At 34.8% G+C, this 23,535-nt stretch overlaps 1 long non-coding RNA gene across 1 annotated transcript in view; it reads left to right on the top strand.

Moving 5' to 3' along the window:
• The window catches only part of LOC110122741 (uncharacterized), a 34,456-nt gene extending 12,994 nt beyond the window's left edge, over positions 1–21,462 (top strand). The window contains exons 2-3 of the long non-coding RNA XR_002309325.2: positions 19,618–19,660; positions 21,325–21,462. This is a non-coding gene — a long non-coding RNA (uncharacterized lncRNA). The remainder of the gene's footprint in view (positions 1–19,617; positions 19,661–21,324) is intronic.
• Positions 21,463–23,535: the final 2,073 nt, after the last annotated feature.

Here is a 23,535-nt window from a genome sequence, read left to right as displayed (position 1 = left end):
CTTCTCTGCACATTATTATGTCTATCCATTTCAGAACTATTTTTCTTGATCTTTAGATATCGACATGGTCACTGAAAATATGAAAATGAATGCATATAGACATATTTAAGGGCTGTAACATTAAACAACATTAATACCTAGTTGGATCAAATAGCAATAACAAAAAAATTCATTTAAAGCTTTCAGCTAGTTGCTGAAATTATCACACACCAAAAATCCACAGTATCCCTTTTTGCAATTATATAAGAACTTAGTCAAAGCTTCTTATTACTTACCTGATCACACACTAAATTGCTAAAGTCTGTCCCTCTCAGGTTCCTTCAAAAGTCTTGCTTTCTTGATTTTCTCCAATGATAAATAAAAATCATTTAATTATAGAAATAGTTTTATTTATTTCCCCATCAACCTTTATAATGGAGCACATCAAGACTTTACCTTAGAAAGGCAAAAGGCTCAATCATTTAATTTCCCCAAAGACACCTAGAAAGTAACTTTGTGTAGACTGTACATTCAGGACATATTGATACAATGACTGTTAAGATTTTATTGAAGTAGGAGTGACACATAATAAACTGTCTATATTAAAACTGAATATATTAAAAAGTAGTTGAAATGTTAAAGAGATATATATGGATTATGTATCTAAGAATGTCATTTATGTAAAAAATATATATATGTCAGATACTGATGTGTTCACATTTTATCTTTATTTAAAATAAGATTTTAAATACTCCACATCAGTCATTTTAATAACATGGATTCATGTAATATTGGCTCTTTATGAATATCTGGTTGAATTTAATAAGGAAATTGCTGCATTGTTATAAAAGGCATGCTCACAGCTTTAACATTAAAAAAAAAAAAGAATACTAAGACGTAGATTTGATTCACACATTGATTTACAGACCTAGGAAGGGATTATACTATGTATATTATATTGTACGTAGTGCCTCAGATATGCAGAAAACACCACCCTTATGGAAGAAAGTGAAGAAGAACTAAAGAGCCTCTTGATGAAAGTAAAAGAGAAGAGTGAAAAAGTCAGCTTAAAGCTCAACATTCAGAAAACTAAGATCATGGCATCCAGTCTCATCACTTCATGGTAAACAGATGGGGGGACAGTGGAAACAGTGGCTGACTTTATTTTTCTGGGCTCCAAAATCACTGTGGTGGTGATGGCAGCCATGAAATTAAAAGACACTTGCTCCTTGGAAGGAAAGTTATGACCAACCTAGACAGCATATTAAAAAGCAGAGACATTACCTTGTCAATAAAGGTCCATCTGGTCAAGGCTATGGTTTTTCCTGTAGTCATGTATGGATGTGAGAGTTGGACTATAAAGAAAGCTGAGTGCTAAAGAATTTATGCTTTTGAACGGTAGTATTGAAGAAGGCTCTTGAGAGTCCCTTGGGCTACAAGGAGCTCCAACCAGTCCATCCTAAAGGAGATCAGTCCTGAATATCCATTGGAAGGACTGATTTTGAAGCTGAAACTCCAATACTTTGGCCACTGATGTGAACCGCTGACTCATTTGAAAAGACCCTGGTGCTGGGAAAGATTGAGGGCAGGAGGAGAAGGGGACGACAGAAGATAATATGGTTGGATGGCATCACCAACTTGATGGACTTGAGTTCGAGCAAGCTCCAGGAGTTGGCGGTGGACCTGGAGGCCTGGTGTGCTGCGGTTCATGGGGTCGCAAAGAGTCGCACACAACTGAGCGACTGAACTGAAATGAACTGAGTGCCTCAGACAGTCCTGTCACAATAAAGCTATCACTCAAATGACCTTTGTTGCAATGTTGACTGCCTGAATTTATGTCTACGATAAAAGAAATTGCTTTGCTTTGATGAAATTTAATCTGATCAAAAATTTAATTTGGTGAAAAAAATGTGTTTCTATATTTGTAAATTCAAAATCATAATGGATAATTTCTTAAGCAGGCCTCTGATGTAACAATACTAATGAGTAGGAAGGCTGTGAAATCATTACTTTAATAAGTACTAAAGGGACTCAGTATTGAATATATGGTTCAAGGGGGGCAAATGAAAATATCTCTTATAAAAGAAAAAGCTTAATAATAACCCCAAGCATTATTGTATTTTAAAAGCAAATAGATATAAATTTGGAATTCTAGAGACTTTTTTTTTAGCTTTTAAAGTTTTCTAGATAATATATTTTCCTAAAACCTAATGTGGGTCTAATTAATTGGGGCAGGGAAGAAGTATTATGAAATCAAGACTATTTAACATTGAATTTTGTTTAAGAAATATTTTCTTATCTAAAACCAATATATCTTATTATTAAATAATATATGTATATGATTTAATAGAATTGTTTTACTATGTATTTTAAATTAAAATCAAGCCTGTGCTGTTTTAGAAATCTTACTAATACATTAAAACACAGACATGGAATAGAGAAATTAAGCAAAGTTGTGACTTTCACTTAATTCTTTTCCAATTTTATTGAAATATATTGTAAAACTTTAAGGTGTACATCATAAAGAGTTGATATATGTATGTATTGAAAAATGATTATCACAGTAAGTTTAATTAATATCATCATCTCACACAGTTATAATTTTTTGTTCCTTCTGATGAAAACTTTTATGATATAGCCTCTTCAGTTCAGTTCAGTTGCTCAGTCGTGTCCGACTCTTTGCGACCCCATGAATCGCAGTACGCCAGGCTTCCCTGTCCATCATCAATTCCCAGAGTTTACTCAAACTCATGTCCATACAGTCGGTGATGCCATCCAGCCATCTCATCCTCTGTCGTCCCCTTCTCCTCCTGCCCCCAATCCTTCCCAGCATCAGGGTCTTTTCCAATGAGTCAACTCTTCGCATGAGGTGGCCAAAATATTGGAGTTTCAGCTTCAGCATCAGTCCTTCCAATGAACACCCAGGATTGATCTCCTTCAGGATAGACTGGTTGGATCTCCTTGCAGTCCAAGGGACTCTTAAGAGTCTTCGCCAACACCACAGTTCATAAGCATCAATTCTTCGGCGCTCAGATTTCTTTATAGTCCAACTCTCACATCCATTAATGACCACTGGAAACACAATAGCCTTGACTAGGCGGATCTTTGTTGGCAAAGTAATGTCTCTGCTTTTTAATATGCTGTCTAGGTTGGCCATAACTTTCATTACAAGGAGTAAATATCTTTAATTTCATGGCTGCAATCACCTTCTGCAGTGATTTTGGAACCCAGAAAATTAAAGTCTGACACTGTTTCCACTGTTCCCCCATCTATTTGCCATGAAGTGATGGGACCAGATGCCATGATCATACTTTTCTGAATGTTGAGCTTTAAGCCAACCTTTTCACTCTTCTCTTGCACTTTCATCAAGAGGCTATTCAGTTCCTCTTCACTTTCTGCCATAAGGGTGGTGTCATCTGCATATCTGAGGTTATTAATATTTCTCCTGGCAATCTTGATTCCAGCTTGTGCTTCTTCCAGCCCAGCATTTCTCATGATGTAGTCTGCATATAAGTTAAATAAGTAGGGTGACAATATACAGCCTTGACATACTCCTTTTCCTATTTGGAAACAGTCTGTTGTCCCATGTCCAGTTCTAACTATTGCTTCCTGACCTGCATACAGGTTTCTCAAGAGGCAGATCAGGTGGTCTGGTTTTCCCATCTCTTTCAGAATTTTCCACAGTTTATTGTGATCCACACAGTCAAAGGCTTTGGCATAGTCAATAAATCAGAAATAGATGTTTTTCTGGAACTCTGTTGCTTGTTTAATTATCCAGAAGATGTTGCCAATTTGATCTCTGGTTCCTCAGCCTTTTCTAAAACCAGCTTGAACATCTGGGAGTTCATGGTTCATGTATTGCTGAAGCCTGGCTTGGAGAATTTTAAGCATTACTTTAGTAGTGTGTGAGATGAGTGCAATTGTGTGGTAGTTTGAGCATTCTTTGAGATTGCCTTTCTTTGGGATTGGAATGAAAACTGACATTTTCCTGTCCTGTGGCCACTGCTAAGTTTTCCAACTTTTTGGCATATTGAGTTCAGCACTTTCACAACATCATCTTTCAGGATTTGAAATAGCTCAACTGGAATTCCATCACCTTCAGTAGCTTTGTTCATAGTAATGCTCTCTAAGGCCCACTTGACTTCACATTCCAGGATGTCTGGCTCTAGGTGAGTGATCACACCATCGTGATTATCTGGGTCATGAAAATCTTTTTTGTACAGTTCTTCCGTGTATTCTTGCCCCCTCTTCTTAATATCTTCTGCTTCTGTTAGGTCCATACCATTTCTATCCTTTATTGAGCCCATCTTTGCATGAAATTTTCCCTTGGTATCTCTAATTTTCTTGAAGAGATCTCTAGTCTTTCCCATTCTGTTGTTTTCCTCTATTTCTTTGCATTGATCGCTGAGGAATGCGTTCTTGTCAGTCGTTGCTATTCTTTGGAACTCTGCATTCAAATGGGAATATCTATCCTTCTCTCCTTTTCTTTTCACTTCTTTTCTTTTCACAGCTATTTGTAAGGCCTCCTCACACAGCCATTTTGCTTTTTTGAACTTCTTTTCCATGGGGGTGTTCTTGATCCCCGTCTCCTGCACAATGTTAGGAACCTCCTTCCATAGTTCGTGGACCCCATGAATCACAGCACGCCAGGCCTCCCTGTCACTCTGTCTATGAGATCTAGTCCCTTAAATTTATTCCTCACTTCCACTGTATAGTCATATGGGATTTGATTTAGGTCATACCTGAATGGCCTAGTGCTTTTCCCTACTTTCTTCAATTTAAATTTGAATTTGGCAATAAGGAATTCATGATCTGAGCCACAGTCAGCTCCCAGTCTTGTTTTTGCTGACTGTATAGCACTTTTCCATCTTTGGCTGCAAAGAATATAATCAGTCTGATTTCAGTGTTGACCATCTGGTGATGTCCATATGTAGAGTCTTCTCTTGTGTTGTTGGAAGAGGGTGTTTGCTATGACCAGTGCATTTTCTTGGCAAAACTCTATTAGCCTTTGCCCTGCTTCATTCCATACTCCAAGGCCAAATTTGCCTGTTATTCCAGGTGTTTCTTGACTTCCTACTTCTGCATTCCAGTCCCCTACAATGAAAAGGACATCTTTTTTGGTTGTTAGCTCTAAAAGATCTTGTAGGTCTTCATAGAACCATTCAACTTCAGCTTCTTCAGTGTTACTGTTTGGGGCATAGGCTTTGATTACTGTGATATTGAATGGTTTGCCTTGGAAACGATCAGAGATCATTCTGTCATTTATGAGATTGCATCCAGTACTGCATTTCAGACTCTTGTTGACTGTGATGGCTACTCCATTTCTTCTAAGGGATTCCTGCCCACAGTAGTAGATATAATGGTCATCTGAGTTCAATTCACCCATTCCAGTCCATTTTAGGTAGCTGATTCCTAGAATGTCAACGTTCACTCTTGCCACCTCCTGTTTGACTACTTCCAATTTGCCTTAATCATGGACCTAACATTCCAGGTTCCTATGCACTATTGTTCTTAACAGCATCAGACCTTGTTTCTGTCACCAGTCACATCCACAACTGATTATTGTTTTTGCTTTGGCTCCATCCCTTCATTCTTTCTGGAGTTATTTCTCCACTGATCTCCAGTAGCATATTGGACACCTACCGACCTGGGGAGTTCCTCTTTTAGCATCCTATCATTTTGCCTTTTCACACTGTTCATGGGGTTCTCAAGGCAAGAATACTGAAGTGGTTTGCCTTTCCCTTCTCCAGGTGACCACATTCTGTCAGACCTCTCCACCATGACCTGGCCGCCTTGGGTGGCCCCACATGGCATGGCTTAGTTTCATTGAGTTAGACACGACTGTGGTCCTGTGATTAGATTGGCTAGTTTTCTGTGATTGTGGTTGTAGTGTGTCTGCCCTCTGATGCCCTCTCGCAACACCTACTGTCTAACTTGGGTTTCTCCTACCTTGGATGTGGGGTATCTCTTCATGGCTGCTCCAGCAAAGTGCAGTGGCTGCTCCTTACCTTGGCCAAGTGGTGTGTTCTCACGACCACCCCTCCTGACCTTGAATGTGGAGTAGCTCCTCTCTGCCCTCCTGCTCCCACACAGCCTCCACTCCATGGAATCTTTCAAATATACAATATAGTATTGTTGAGTATAATCATCTTGTATATTACATACCTGAACTTATTTATCTTATGTCTGAAAATATGTATCTTTTGACCAATTTTATCAAATTCCTGCATCTCTCTCCACCTCCCAACCCCTTTGCAATCATAAATCTGGTGAGTTTTTATGAGTTTATGTTTGTATTTTTCTTAGATTCCACATATAAGTGAGATCATTTGATATTTATATTTCTTTGACTTGTTTAACTTAGCATAAGATCCTCCTGGTCCATCCATTTGTTGTTACAAATAGCAGGAATTCCCTTTTTGATGGGTGAGTAGTATTCCAGTGAATTTGCATGTGTGTGTGTAGTCTATGTGTATGATACTAAGTTTTCATCAATGAACAAATGGATAAAAATGTGATATATATATATATATATTTATACACATACATACATATATAAAGCTAAAGTAACATGGTATACATATGTATATATATACATATGTGTGCTCAGTCACTATGTCATGTCCAACTCTGTGTGACTTCATGGACTGTAGACTATGAGGATTTTTTGTCTATGAAACTTTTCAGCCAAGAATCCTGGAGTGGGTCATCACCTCCTACTCTAGGGGATCTTCTGGACCCAGGGATTGAATCTGTGTCTCCTGCATCTCCTGAATTGGCAAGAGGATTCTTTACCACTGAGCCACCTGAAGTTCCCATATACATGTGTATATCACTTTTAAATCTATTTATATATATATCCATTGGTGGATACTTAGTATTTCCATGTCCTGGTTATTGTAAATAATGCTACAGTGTATGTGTTAATTCAGTATGTCATCAGGATAGTGATTTTGTTTTCTTTATAAGTATACTAAGAATTGGAATTTCAGGATCATCAAATAGTCTTATTTTTAATTTTTTGAAGACTCTACACCCTGTCGCCAAAGTGGTAATACTAATTTATATTCCAAATTAGTACACAAATGTTTCCTTTTATCTATATCCTTACCAGCAATTGTTATCTCATCTTTTTGATGATAGACATTGTGACAGATATGAAGTGATTGTTACAGTTTTTATATACAATTTCCTGTTGGTTGGTGATGTTGAGCACCTTTTCATATACATGGCCATCAAATATCTTCTTTGGAAAAAATGTCTATTTGGGTATTTTGACCATTTTTTAAGTGAACTATTTTTTTGTTGTGATTTTTTTTTCCTGTTCCTGAGTTGTATGTGTTCCTTATATATTTTGGGTGTTAATCCGTTATCAGATGTGTGGTTTGCTGATATCTTCTCACATTCTACAGGTTGCCTTTTCATTTTGTTTTTCATTGGCTATCTGTACAGAAGATTTTTAGTTTGCTCTAAACTCACTTGTTTGTTTTTTATTTTGTTGCTTGTGCTTTCAGTGTTACATCTAAAAAAATCATTGTCAAGACTGAAATTAAAAAAAAAAAAAAAGAAAAGAAAAAGTTATGTTTTCATCTAAGAATTTTATGGTTTAGATCTTACATCTAAGTCCTTAATACATTTGGTCTAATTTTCATGAGTGCTATGAGATAGAGATCTAGCTTAGTTTTTTTTTTTTTTTGCATGCGAATATTGAAATTTCCCAAAGTCATTTAGTGAAGAGACTGTCTTTTCTCTGTTAAATATCCTTGAGTCTCTTGTCAAATGTCATTTGACTTGGGTTTACTTCTGTGCTTTCAGTTTATATATTGATATAAATGTCTATTTTTACACCAGTACCATACTGTTTTGGTCACTATGGCATTGTAATATGGTTTGAAATTAGCTTTACACTTTAAAAATAGTAACACAATTTCCTCTAAATTTAGGATAGTTTTCTTAATAGAATCATAATCTTTGCACTTAAATCTTTTAAACCAAACACTAGTATATCAATTTATGAAGCAATATTCAATAACTTTAAGTTGGAGAAAAATAAAATGATTGGTGTTTTCTCTCATATGTGTTCTTATTTTAATAGCAAAAGATCAAAAAATATTTGGTGCTCTGGACATGTACATTGGATAAAATTATCCAGCATGTTTTGTTTTGTGATAAAGTCATTCAATATAGGGTAAACACCGAGTATGAATTCCTAATAGTTAAGTTCCAGGGGTTGTATGATAGAAACAAACCAAGCACAGCAAAATTAAACACACACACACACACACACAATTTTGTGTGTATATATGTTTTTGTATGTATATATTTATACATTTAAAGGAAATCTATTTCCTTTAGTTATGGCATTACAAATAAATGAATATAAGCAAATAAGTAGAAGAATGGTCTTATGACTCAATTATAATGATTTTAATTAAACTAAAATAAACTCTACCTAACTTTGAACAGATAAAACTTAATTTAGCACTTTCCTTTAAGTGATGTTATATAATAACTCTTTTTATCATGAAAAGATGTATCTGCACCTAAATTATTGTGATTTCTTGTGAAAAATTTAGTGGTAACTTTATTGTGAATATCATAGTATATAGCATATATATAACATATTGTTATACACGTGTGTACATATATATATGGGGTGTATATCTGTGTCTTTGTAAACTATTCATGAATGTCTTAGATAAATTTAAAACATTTTATTTTTCCTGATGATAGTTTAAGATCAAAGTATATTTATTATATGACAATTTTTCATTATGTAATAGATTTTTTAACCTTAAGTAATCTTTAAGGATTAAGCCCTAGAAACTACAATGTGCGTAAAGCTTTACTTTGAAAAACAAATGTAATTCTTAAAATCTAAAATAATAATGATACTTCCATTAGTGCATGCGCTTACACTAGCTTTGTAGGAAAGTGATCAAATTCAGAAAAGAAGAAAGAAGCAAAATAATAAAGAGAGAAATAACATATTAAAGAAATAATTGTATCAAACAATGCTTGAATGCACTTGTAATATTAATAGATCAAAATTCTTAAACACTGTGCTGCATCATGTGAGGGCTGCCCTGGTAGCTCAGATGGTAAAGAATCTGTCTGCCAGTGCAGGAGATGAAAGAGACACTGGTTTGCTCCCTTGGTTTGGAAGACCTCCTGGAGAAGGAAATGGCAAGCCAATCTAGCATTCTTGCTTGGAGAATTCCATGGACAGAGGAGTCTGGCAGACAACAGTCCATGGGGTCACAAAGAGTCAGAGGGGAGTGAGCGACTAACATGTCACTTTTCATATTATGTGAAAATTTCATTGTTTTTAAGGAATTCAGTTGGTTTAAAAAACATGTAAAATGGTATTCTTAGCTCACAGAATAAACAAGATGCAATAAAGAACTTAGATACTAGAATTTGTATTATTATATGGAGATTCTCCTAATTTAATGGATATTGATTTAGTTATGTGATAGGGCACTTGAAATATCCAGTTTAGGAGTTCAAATAACATACTAGTAGCCTTATTAATTAAACCAGAAAACAGACTAAACATGATAATAATAATTTCTAGTTAACTTTTGATCAGAAATTTTCATTTTTTAATCATCAAATATCAGGTAAATAAGACTAGATCTGTGCTTTTTACCATGTAAAAGTTAAATCATGGCCTAAAAGGATATGTAAAATTAAGGGTGACATATAGATTGCATTTATAGCAGGAATGAGAATGTAATGCTCCAGATATTACATTAGGGAGAAAAAAGGAATCCTTATGAAGACTTTTGTGATTCCAAGTAGCCAAATAAATCAGGATTGTGTGTTTATAAAGCTGAATTATAAGCATATCATGGAATAAATCTAGAGTGTCGGCTACAGTAATGAGTATATTCAAACTACATCAATATTTCATTTGCTAATAGTAATGTATAGCACAAGACAGTTCGTAATGTGTTTGCAGAAGCATTCAGGAAAGGGACTTGGGCATGCAGGCTTATTTTGCAGAACAAGGTACATTGATTATGCTTAAAGATTGTGTATAATCTTTGTTTGAGCCTATAAATCTATGTGGAAAAATTGAAGAACAGATTTTGATAAGGTATTATTGAAATTAATAGAGTTACAAAATATATAGCCTACATGGAATCCTTGTGAAATAAAATCTATTTTTCCCCATCCAAAAGGGAAGTGATATTTTCTTTCATATGTTATGTACCTTTTTTAAAAACATGATTTTAGGTAATAAAAAATATGTTTTTAAGATCAATATATCTTTAGGAAATTTAGGAAAATCTTATTTTAAATAAAGCCTGCTTATTTTGAGATTAAGTCACATATTTTTTTTTTTAACTTAGAGTAGCTAGCTCTCTCCACATTATGGAAATCAAGGCTGAACAAAATGATATACATTACTTATCATTATATATGTCTGAAAGTTCAAGAAACAGAATTTTTACTAATTTTACCAATGAAGAAGCAGAATTAGGTTTTACAACTATAAACCCAGTAACTTTCATTGTATGCCATACTTATCTTTCTCCAATGCAAAATGTTAGGATACTATTTGTCATAATAAAATTAATCAAGGGTAGCCCAACACAGTACATTCTTTTTCTCATCTGCAAAATAAAGATGTTATCATAAGTCATCTTCAATTTTTTTTTTTTTTTGCCAATTCTGAAATGCTATGAATTTATTAATACAGCTGTGAGGAAACTGGTACTCACACATTTCTGCTGCAAATTCCAATCTCCTTCCTTACGGAGAAGAATTTGACAATACATAACAAAACAACATATGTGTGTATCTTATGAATATGAAATTCCCCTTCTTAGATTTATGCTGAAAATAGCCCTCCAGTAATATGAAAATGAATAAGTGTATATATATAAATTCCAGAATTTCTTGTTTTTATAAGATACCAGAATCTGTGTAAATAGTCCATACATAGAATGGTGATTAATAAACTGATATCCACAAAATTGTCATGCAGTTGTAAAATGGAATGAAAAAATTCTTTAAGATCTGATGATGTAGAATGGTTTTTAAGAAAATAGAAAAGAATATCTATATGTGCAAAGAGATAACAAGTTTTGTGGAAAAGGAAGGGAAAATAAAATACATATATATTTGCTTACTTCTGCATAAAGAGATAAACACAGAAAGGATGAACCAAAAACCAATAATACTAGTTACTCTTGTTGAGATGGAGGCATACAAAGTAGATAGAATACACATTACAGGGACCGAGAAAGACACTTCTATGAATATATTTTTAATACAATTCTGACTTTAAAAATTGTGTTACTCTTTCACATATCCTAAAAATAATAGACTGAAAAACAAATAAGAATAGAGAAAATACACTAATATAAAAATAAATGGAAATGCATAAATTTAAGTAGGTTTCAAAAGAATAGTATAACTATTAAAAAGGAGGAAAAAGCCTAACAATTATTGAACTATATGTTCTGAAGCTAAACACAAATTATGTACCTTACTGTTTTATTTTCCTATTTTTATATGGTAGACATTCTTAAAGTATTTTCTGTGTATTCTATGGGGGATAAATATGCTCATATCTTGTGAGATACCGATTTGTTACTGCTAGCTAGAGAGTTCCTTGAGAGCTTCTCAGGGGACTCTGAAACTGGTCCTCCAGAAGGAAGGAGAGGAGAGACTATAATAAAAGATCACTTATCCAGATTGTTGGTGGCAGATTTGGAATTGGCAGATGATCAATGGATACATAATAGCTAGATATTGAAATAGAAGAGAATTTTATATATGTGTGTGAAAGAATGTATATACATTCATTTATTTCCTAACCCTGTCCTTTGATGTAGCCAAGAAACCATGGCCTATGGTAGCCCAGAACAACGTACAGATTTTAGCTTCTATATGCAAGCTTCTATTAAAAGGAGTTCGAGATCCTTCATGAAATGCTGATTCCAGGGCTAAATCTAGTAGGTCTGTGGTAACCCACTCCAATATTCTTGCCTGGAAAACTCCATGGACAGAGGAGTCTGGCGTGTTCCAGTCCATAGGGTCACGAAGAGTCAGACACGACTGAACAACTAACACTATGGTAGAAAGACAACTGAAATATGTAAAAGGGGTGGCAGAATTATAAAAACTGTTATTTGACAATAATAAATATAATAATTGACTTAGGTAAGAATCATCAATGGAGCCTTAATGAGCATTTAAAAGAGTTATGATTTTTAGTTAAACCTAGGAGAGCCTAGAATACTTTCATGTCCTAATGAGTTAGGAAATGATTAAACAATGATGGAGCTATTTCTAAAGAATTCAAGAGTCAATAATGGAAAGAAGGAGTGCATAATGTAGTCCATGAAGGAGTGGAAGGAGGGAGTGCATGAAAGAGTCCATAATGGAAAGTTTCTGACAGTTTAAGTATCAAATAAATAACATAAATAGGTAATTATAATACAGTGAACATAAGAATACATGTATCCATTTGATAAAAATAAATTAATAAATGCAACAAATAATTAAGAAGGAAAAGTTTTTCCATATTGTAGAAATGTATATTTCTGTACTGAAATGTACTAAAATATGTGGAAGGGATGGCACAATTATAAAAATTGTTATTTGATCATCATAAAAATAATAATTAACTTGGGCAAGAATCATCAATGGACGCTTAATGAGCATTTGAAAGCTTTATGATTATTAGCAAATTGTAATAGTCTCAAAGTATAACACCACAATATACTTATTGATTACAATGTGGAAAATGATAATTTCACAGTAAATGAAGCTGGAAGTCATCACCTTAACTGAGTGATTAATATTAAGATCTGCAGTACCGGGACAAATAGGCCTTATGACTGATGTGATTAAAATGCACTGAGAGAAAAGCATGACACGTGTTGAAAGCCTTTAAAAAAGACACTGTGCCTTTAATGAAGAGAAATATCTTTTTGCTGGCTTTGAAGAAGTGAATTGCCACATTGTTCAAGAACCTATGAGATGGTCATTATAATGAGAAAGGCACAAGGACTCTAGGAAGTGAAAGGGACCTCTGACTGATACCAGGAAGTTAGAGAACCAGTCCTATAACTGCAAAGAACTGCATTCTTCCAACAACCCTGGAGCTTAGAAGAAACATTATGTTCTAGAAAGAAACAAATCCCAGTCAGTAACTTGTTTGCATCATTGGAAGATATTAAGTGGAGGGCTCAACTAAACTCTGGTCAGGCTCCTGACCGACAGAAACCATGAGATAATAAGCATTTATTAGTCAGACTGCAAGGTCTGTGATAATTTGTTATACAGCATAGATAACTGATGCATATATGTTATGAGTATAATTTGGTCTGTACACCAGGCTACTAAAACATTTGACTCACACTGTCATGTTGTCCTTGATCATAATGAAACTGAAGCTGGAATTTACTTAAATGTTTTATACAGTGTCAAAATACATTATTTTCACACATTGAAAACTTTGGATTTGTTGAATCATAGAAAAAGCAAGGGAATTCTAGAAAAAACATCTACTTCTGCTTCATTGATTATGTTAAAGCCTTTGACTGTGTGGATTACAACAAATGGGAGAAAATGCCTGAAGAGATGGGAATACCAGACCACCTTCCATGACTCATGAGAAACCTATATGCAGGTCAATAAGCAAGTTAGAACCAGAGTTGGAGCAACAGACTGGTTCAAAATTGAGAAAGGAATACATCAACACTGTATATTATAACTCTGCTTTTTTAACTTATATGCAGAGTATACCATAAAAAATGCCAGGCTGGATGAAGCTCAAGCTGGAATCAAGATTGCTAGGAGAAATATCAATAGCCTCAGATATATAGGTGACACCACTCTAATGGTAGAAAGTGAAGAGAAACAGAAGAGCCTCTTGATAAAGGTGAAAGAAGAGAGTGAAAAATCTGGCTTAAATTTCAACATTCAAAAACCTAAGATCATGGCATCCAGACCCATCAATTCATGGAAAATAGATGGGAAAAAAAATGGAAATAGTGACAGACTTTATTTTCTTGGCCTTGAAAATCACTGTGAATGGTGACTGCAGGTGCAAAATTAAAGACTCTTGCTCCTTCTAGAAAAAGTTGTAACAAACATAGCAGCATATTAAAAAACAGAGACATGACTTTGCCATCTAGTCATCTTGCCAAAGGTCCATCTAGTCAAAGCTATGGTTTTTCCAGTAGTCATGTATGGATATGAGAGGTGGAGTATAAAGAAGGCTGAGCACCAAGGAATTGATTCTTTTGAATTGTGGTGCTGGAGAAGACTCTTGAAGAGTCCCTTAGACAGCAAGAAGATCAATCCAGTCAATCCTAAAGGAAATTAACCTTGAGTATTCATTGGAAGGACTGATGCTGAAGCTGAAACTCTAACACTCTGGCCATCTGATGCAAAAACTGACTCATTGGAAAAGAGATTGATACTGGGAAAGATTGAAGGCAGAAGAGAAGAAGACAACAGAGGATGAGATGGTTGGATGGCATCATCTGCTCAATGGACATGAGTTTGAGCAAACTCCAGGAGATAGTGGACAGGGAAGCCTGGCGTGCTGCAGTCAATGGGTGGGTTTGCAAAGAGTCGGACTCAACTGAACGACTGAACAGCCAACCCTCTACTATTAGTTTGATTTCTCTTACAACTTAAATATGAGCCCTAGCATACAGCCAACGTTTAGCTGTCAATGATTTATTACAAGAATAATTTTTTAAAAGTGCATCTTTTCTGTAATGATATCTTTATGTATTATTTAAATGATTCTTCATATACTTATATGTACAACAAATTATTTACTGATGTCTGTTTGTGTGAGCATACTCTGAAACAGTAAAATTTCTTTCCTAAAAATCACTTTATCAAAAAAAATAAAAAAATAAAAATCACTTTATCAAATTTTAATTTATAATAGTTTTAGATTTAGTAAAAAATCAGAGAATATAGTACAGAGAGTTCCCAGTTTCCCTGTTATTAGCATCTTATGCCATTATGGTGCATTTGTTACAGTAAATTAACCAATGTTAATAAATACATTAGAATTAAGGCTGATAATTTATTCTAGATTTTATCAGTTTTAATCTAACGTCCCATTTAAGTTGCAAAACCATATTCCATTTAGTTGTCATGTCTTTTTAGGCTCATCTTCGCTACTAAACCTTCTTCATTTCGTTATTTTTTTTTAATAATTTTGGATATTTTGAACAGTACTTGGGTATTGTAGAAGGTTCCTCAACTGTCTCTAAATCTTTTTTCATGATGAGATTAGTGCTATGAGTTGGTGCTAGGAAGACCACAGAAGTAAAATAGCATTGTCATTACATCATATAAACTATACATATTGTCAACATGATTTATGACTTCGATGTTGCTATTCATGCGATAATTAAATAAACAGATGACAGTTGATCGAAGCCAGATTCTCACTGTTGGAGTGGGAGTTTACAGATCAGCGGGGAAAGAAGCTAGAATGATGCATGCAGTGATGGATTAGAGACATAATAATAAACTCAAGTTTAGCTGAATATAAATACAGATGGTTACATACAGAAATATTTATATATGTGTGTATATATGCAGGTTTGTACAAACACATGTAATTTTGCTCTGTTAGCAGAGAAAGTTAAAAACAAACAAACAAACATCTCCTTGGCAAGGAACACATCTGGTACCCAGATCTTGTTTACCTCTGCCATCTTCCAATAAAAGCTACTGGGGCTTCCTGTAGAAATATTTGCTTCTAAGACTAGGACTGACAACATACAAGCTGAGCATATAGCATCTTGCAATGCCAGAAAGTAAGAAAATGCCCAAATACACATATACATACACACAACACATACACACAGTGATAAGGAGTTATATAAAAGGAGTTCAATTGCTAAGTGAATGAGTCTGCATTGTTCAGCCAAGGCTGAAATAATGGGAACTATCTTAAAATAGTATTATGACACCAAGACTAAAATAAACATACGTGCAGGGCAGTAAAGGAGATGCAGACATAAAGAACAGACTTTTGGACTCAGTGGGAGAAGGAGAGGGTGGGATGATTTGTGAGAATAGCATTGAAACACATATATTTCCATATGTAAAACAGATAGCCAGTGGGAATTTGATGGATAATGCAGGGGACCAAAAGTTGGTGCTCTGTGATAACCTGGAGGGGTGGGACGGGGAGGGCGGTGGGGGACAGTTTAGGAGGGAGTCTGCTTATGGCCAATTCATGTTGATGTATGGCAAAAACCATCACAATATTGTAAAGTAATTATCATCCAATTAAAATAAATTAATCTAAAAAGTTAATATCCATAAAACAGTACACATATTAATTAATGCAATAGAAGAGGCAAATGTCCCAGGCAGAACTATTCAAAATAATTTATGAAGACCTTCAATCCTTAGGTTAGGAGAGTATGACTCCCCTTCCCAATTATGGACTGGACATAAGAATTTCCAAAATGTATCATGTGGAAAAGGAGTGAGTGACTCCACAGAGAAGAAACTTGGTAACTGAGGACAACAAGAAGTCACAAATTTTTTGGTATTTTGAATTACTTACTCCAGCAACCTATAATAGTATCTGAAATCTATACTGAATCTGGTCAAACTTGTCAGCATATGCAGTCACAGGATGAACTAGGACTTTAGAACTCAGAATGGGTGCCTAAAATGTACTTTAGTAACTGTATTTCAATGTACTGTCCTGCTAGACACACTTCCATATTTATGAATTTAGAGAACTTAGGGATTTACAATATTTTAGTTATTTAAACATAAAAATTGGTAAAAATAATTCTGAATCAAATGAAAGAATCTACATATAACTTGTTTCCTAGTATTATGTACATTTACCTTACCATTTTAATGCTATTAATTTCAGTGTTTAATATACTGCCTTGTATCTATAGATGTTTTAAAAGCAACTTTTTATTTGATTTGCTTATGATTTCATAGAACAAAAAAGAGCGCTTAAAGTGATTCTTCACTTTGGCATATTATTTTCTGCCCTTTAAAAATGGAGATTTATGTATTTGACAATTGCATAATTTTACATGATACTACTGTTGATGAAAACCAAGTTGGTCTCTCTGAAAAAAAAAACGGAAAAGCTATCTTCTTTAGCAATTAAAAATCAAGAGAATAAGGATTTTAATAAGCCTCTTGGGAGACTTGTCTTTTGTATCCTTGATAAATACATGATTATAAGAACGAATTATATGAGTAGCAATAATTTCCCAGTAATGTGATCATTAAAAGGGCTCCCAACTGCAATATATCAGTATTAATTGGGGACAGATGATCACTTTACTGACATGCTCAAGTCATTATCCATATTTCAATACTTCATGAATACCTGAATATTCTTAATGAAGTGATTATTTTTTGAAAGATTTTCAGTGCAACCCTTAATAGGATTGTTTACTTTAAAACTAGGAAAAAGTAAAAAGCAAAAACAGAATTAAGCATTGCTGATTAAGATTATTTGATAAAAGTGTTTTGGGAAAATGAGCCAAATACTAACTTTTCATTATTTTTGGGTGTATAATAACATTACAGCTATGCTATGCATTACCAATTTTGGTATTTAAGCAATATCAAACAGAATTGATGCCTGTGTCTTGAACCACTGATCCAAATTTTGGAACATAATTTGTTAATTTAAATTAATGTTAAAAATACAAAATAATGTACCCCCCAAATCCCTACAAGAACCTTGTATTTCCTAGTGATTATAACTCATATAATTTATTTAAGACCTGTGAGCATCTTTCTCCACCTGTGAAATTCAAGCTATTGAATTTCTGGTATTTGAAGGGATTTCAAAGCAAATCAAGTTTTCTTATATTTTCCTACTTTCTATAATTTTTAATATGATACAATAATCATATCCTATGATTAGGCTTGCCAAAATGTCAAAAGAAGTTTTTACTGCAGATTGAGTTCTGAAGGTTCAGTGAGTGCTTTCTTTATTCATAGATTATTTAATATTGAATATCTTAGTATAAATCCAAATTTTGGACAGATTATATTATGTTTCTTTCCTCTCACAAAACCAATAATGTTTATCTGCATTTTGCAAAGTTTGTATCCTCTCCATTGTGTTCTTTTGTAACTCTATGTTCTGGTTCTTTTCTTTGCTCTCTACTTTTTATCTGAAATTTTTAAATATCAAAATGTTGCATGTTCTCTTAGTTACAGTATTCATTTCTATTTCAATTACCATTCCCAGTCATCTTTTTTCCACATTCATTCATTCACAAATCTCAAAATGATGTTTTCCCTGTCTTGAGCTTCTGTCACCATTTTAAATGCTATAATTCTATCATCTCATTCAATCTTTACAAAACTTGTGGCTGCCCAGTGCTATTGTTTTTCTCTAATTTCAGATAAGCAGAGATACAGAAATGTTAAAGAACTTGTTGAAGGTCACACAGGAAACTGATGGAGCCAGGGCTTTTGGCCAAAGCAGTAGGACTCCAGTTGTTGTATTTGATGTGTTTTCAGTACCCTAAATTTAATGATTCTATTCTTTTTCAATAAATGTGATTTTTGCTAGCCAGTAATCCATTTTCTCAAGATAGTACAATTGTTATTTTCTTCCTTTTTATCCAAATCATTAAATTCTTTCACTTCTCATTCACACATGATTTTTATATCTAACCTCTCCATTCTCATCTTGACTGTTCTGATTTTGGACCTTATCATCTTTTATTTTGGTGATTGCACCAACAGCCTAGTATATGTCCCATGGCTTGTTCATTTGTTATTGAACAAATTAGGAACCCCTAAATCCAATCCTGAGTCTTCATTCTCAATTCCCATCTGCTTTGAAACAGGACCAGCTTTCATAATGGTCACATTCTTTTAAAAGTCTTCTGTCTGTGGAATTCTCTAGGCAAGACTACTGGAGTGCCTAGCCATTCCCTTTTCCAGGGGATCTTCTCCATCCAGGGATCAATCCTTGGTCTCCCAGGGTTCAGGCAGATTCTTTACCGTCTGAGCCATCAGTGAAGCCCAAGTAAACTGGAGTGGGCGGCCCATCCTGTCTCCAGGGCATCTTCCTGACCCAGGGGCTGAATGGGGGTCTCCTTCATTGCAGGCGGATTCTTTACCAGCTAAGCTACCAGGAAAGCCCTTCAAATTCTTACCCCAGCTTAACATTTCAGCTTACATCATGTCCTTAACATATCCCATGTGAAATTCTCCACATTCTGGAGACATTGTAGATGCTTTTTGTTCCTTGACCTGTAGTATTCAATTCTTTGAAAACTTAGTGCAAAATGTACCAAAAATAGTGTCTCTTTAATCAAGCCTGTTTCCAGTTTTCTCAGGCAGTCCATTTACCTATACTTTGCACTGTTTATTAATGGTTTCTTACACTTTTTCACAATGTTCTGCCTCCATTTCCATTTTATTCCTTGATAATTAGAACCTTAAGAGCAAAAATTCTGTTCATTTATTCACTCTATATATCATGTTTTTTGTCCCATTTCTGCCTTTGTATTTTTAATAACTGATATCATTTGATCTATGGAGAGTTACCAGTCTCTTCCTCTAGATGCCTCTTGTTTTGTGACACAACTGTTAACTTATAGTCTTTTTTTTTTTTTTTAATCTCTTCAGGTGATCTTCTGCCCTTGAGATTAAACTAGCAAGTACTATGAAGGTAAGCACTTTATCTCACTGATTTTGATTCCCTCTAGGGCCCTAGCATGTTGTTAGGTATTTAAGAAGCACAGAATAATTATCTCTAAAATAATGTTTCTAAAACCAGCCAAAATCTGGTTTAACAGATTGTTCATGATCTTCATAATTTAGGTTCTGTTCAGTTCAGACGCTCAGTCGTGTCCAACTCTTTCCAACCCCATGGACTGCAGCACAACAGGCTTCCCTGTCCATCACCAACTCCTGGAGCTTACTCAAACTCACGTCCATTGAGTCGGTGATGCCATCCAACCATATCATCTTCTGTCATCCCCTTGTCCTCCCGCCTTCAATCTTTCCCAGCTTCAGGGTCTTTTCAAATGAGTCAGCTCTTCGCATCAGGTGGCCGAAGTATTGGAGTTTCAGCTTCAGCATCAGTCCTCCCAAAGAATATTCCGTGCTGATTTCCTTTAGAATGGACTGGCTGTAAGCCCAAAGGCAGTCCAAAGGTCTCTCAAGAGTCTTCTCCAACACCACATTTCAAAAGCAACAATACTTCAGTGCCAATATTTCTTCATAGTCCAACTCTCACATCTATACATGACTACTGGAAAAACTATAACTTTAACTAGATGGACCTTTGTTGGCAAAGTAATGTCTCTGCTTTTTAATATGCTGTCTAGGTTGGTCATAACTTTTCTTCCAAGGAGCAAGCGTCTTTTAATTTCATGGCTGCAGTCACCATCTGCAGTGATTTTGGAGCCCAAAAGAATAAAGTCTGACACTGTTTGCATTGTTTCCCCATTTATTTGAAGTGATCGGACCAGGTGCCATGATCTTAGTTTTTTGAATGCTAAGCTTTAAGCCAACTTTTTCACTCTCTCCTTTCACTTTCATCAAGAGTCTCTTTAGTTCTTCTTCACTTTCTGCCATAAGGATGGTATCATCTGCATATCTGAGGTTACTGATATTTCTCCCAGCAATCTTGATTCCAGCTTAGCGTTTGTTATAAACCGTTCCGTCACCAACAAGAATTCTAATTATTTTCCCTGATGAATCCTGCATTTCAATCAAACTGCATTTTTATGTACAAGTTAACTTATTATTGATCAAACACATATAAAACTGGCCATTCAGTTCAGTTCAGTTCCGTTTAGTCGCTCAGTCTGTCCGACTCTGCGACCCCATGAATCGCAGCATGCCAGGCCTCCCTGTCCATCACCAACTCCCAGACATTAGAGTTATCTTTAATAAAAAATGGCTAGTGTTACCATATTGAGCTGAAATAATTCCTACTAAAAGAAGACAAAGAAAGAATGAAGTATTTAGTTGTTTTATGGTATCCTTTTAGAGGTAAATACATAATTTCCATTGAGCATCATTTTATTTTAAATAGAACTTTTCCAATAACTTCTCAGACTAATGGCGCTGAAATTAGGACAAGGCATCAAGGAAATGCTGGTCAATGGTCATATTTTTAAATTAAATTGTTTCCCCAGGAAAAGCAATATGTTGTTATTGGACTATTTCTACTTCTTTTAGTTTTTGTTGTTGTTGTTAAAATATAAGTAACCCTAGACAAAATGTGTGAATGTGTATGTGTGTGTATGTATGTGTTTAATACAAAAGATTTTATTAAAATAATTAATACAAAAGGGGCATTCAAAACTTTTTGTTTCTATTCAGATTGTGATTAGCTAGTGAGAAACAGAAGAATGACTCAAAAAGGGACTATATCCCTAAAGGCCCTGAATCAAGGCACAGAGGCAGTACCATCGGGGTGACAGATATGGGACACTGGAGGACTGAAAACTAATATCAAAACACTGGTATGACATTGAAAATTCTACTGTAATTTTTTTTAATGCATATTTAAATTTTTTTAACAGAAAAAATTGGAAAGATATTAAAGAGATTCCCATGTAGCTCACACATAGTTCCCCCTATCATTGACAATTTATCTAATTATGTCACATTCTTATAATTAATGAATCAATATTAGTACATTATGGGCTTCCTTTGTGGCTCAGCGAGTAAAGAATCTGCCTGCAATGGGGGAGATCTGGGTTCAATCCTTGGGTTGGGAAGATCCCCTGGAGAAGGGAAAGGCTGTTACTCCAGTATTCTGGCATGGAAAATTCCACAGACTATAAAGTCCAGGAGGTTGCAAAGAGTCAGACATGACTGAGCAACTTTCACTTTCATTTCACTTTCACATGAATGCATAATGTCTATTTTTTTTTTTTCCCACATTTCCCTAAGTTTGACCTCAAATCCTTTTTCTTTTCCAGGATCTCATCAAGGATACCACATTACATGTAGAAATTGTATCTCCTTAGGTTTCTCTTTGCTATAACAGTTTCTCAGATTTTCTTTGTTTTTGATGATCTTGACAATTTTGTGATGTACTGATAAAGTTTTTGTCCCTCAGTTGGGACATTTGTGACTTTTTTAAAAAAAATATTAGACTAGTATTACATATATTTGAGAGGAAGGTTACAGAGATAAAGTGCCCTTCACATCATACCAATGGTACATACTATCAATATAGTAATTTGCTCATGAATTTGACCTTGGTCTCCTGAGTTGGGCAAGTGTTTTTCAGGCTGTTTCACTGTAAAGTTATTCTTCCCATGTCTCCTCCACACACATACTTCAGACTCATTTTTAGAAGGAAACCATTGTGTGCAGTTCACAATTAAGACTGGGAGCTATGCTTCACTTCCTTGAGGTTAAAATACCCACATGAAAGATTTGAAACACTTTTTCATAGGATATTTGTCTGGTAAACATCATTTATGTATACAAATTGCTTATGTGTATCAGTGGACTCATGAATATTTATTTCATGCTTTGTGTGAAAATCTAATGCTATTTTATTTATTTTGTTGATCAAATTGGGTTGACCATTAGGAGCTCTTTATCCAGCTCTTTTGTCCCTTGGGCATATACCTATCATTGTGTGCACATTAGTTTTGTTTTAAACTCTTCTTTACTTTGGCACTACTTGATATTCCAGAATTGTCTATTTTATATCTGTCTTATATTTTATACTATATGCAACTTTTTGAAAAAGTTCTGGTTCCCTTATTGGAAAATAGTATTAGATACCACAAAATAAACATGGGTGTGCTTACTGTGACTCAGATCCCAGTCATTTAGATTACAGAGCAATGAAATACATGTACGTATACTAACCCTTGTGTGTGTGTGTGTATATATACCTGCTTGTCTGTCTGATCTATCTAGATATTTCTGTAGGTAACCAACTGCATTTACATTAAGCTAAAAATAAGTTAATGTGACTCAAATCTATTACCATGTGTATCATTGCAGTCTCCACCCCTTCTTCACATGTTTCTCTCAGTAAGAAACCCTACTTCAACCATCCATTCTGGTATACATATAATGTACAAAAGTAACCAAACTGTTAACTCACACTCTTGTGGGATACTACCTTATCAGCTGGAGTACGATGCTTAAGTGCAGTTTATTTTGATTTTATCTCATAGACTCGGCATAACATATTAACCTTTTGTCCTGTGTCTTGCTATACTGACTCATTAATTTCAAGAGTGTTGTTTTTCCTTCCTTTTTTTCTTTCTCTCTCTCTTTTATTTAGTCTAACCTTTTTTTTTTTTTTTGTTTGGCCTTGGGAGCTTCTCTTCTTCTAAAGAGAGTATATGACATGCAACACTTTGACTATATTCCTTCGCCATTTTATGTGAAGTATGTTGGTATCATGGGAAGGGCTAGAAAAGGGGACACATTCACAAGCTTATAGGCAAATCTCAGTTTTTAGTGAGTCTGTGTCCCTGAGCTGCGACCTTTGCTAGGGTTTCTTTTTATACCTTCCTAGCTGGGAGAGGAAGGCTATAGGGAGAGTGTGGCAGAAAT

Source organism: Odocoileus virginianus, chromosome 25 (assembly GCF_023699985.2).
Source record: "Odocoileus virginianus isolate 20LAN1187 ecotype Illinois chromosome 25, Ovbor_1.2, whole genome shotgun sequence".
Taxonomy (NCBI): Eukaryota; Metazoa; Chordata; class Mammalia; order Artiodactyla; family Cervidae; genus Odocoileus; species Odocoileus virginianus.
Note: the sequence above shows the minus strand (reverse complement) of the source record. Positions and strands in the feature narration are given on the sequence as shown.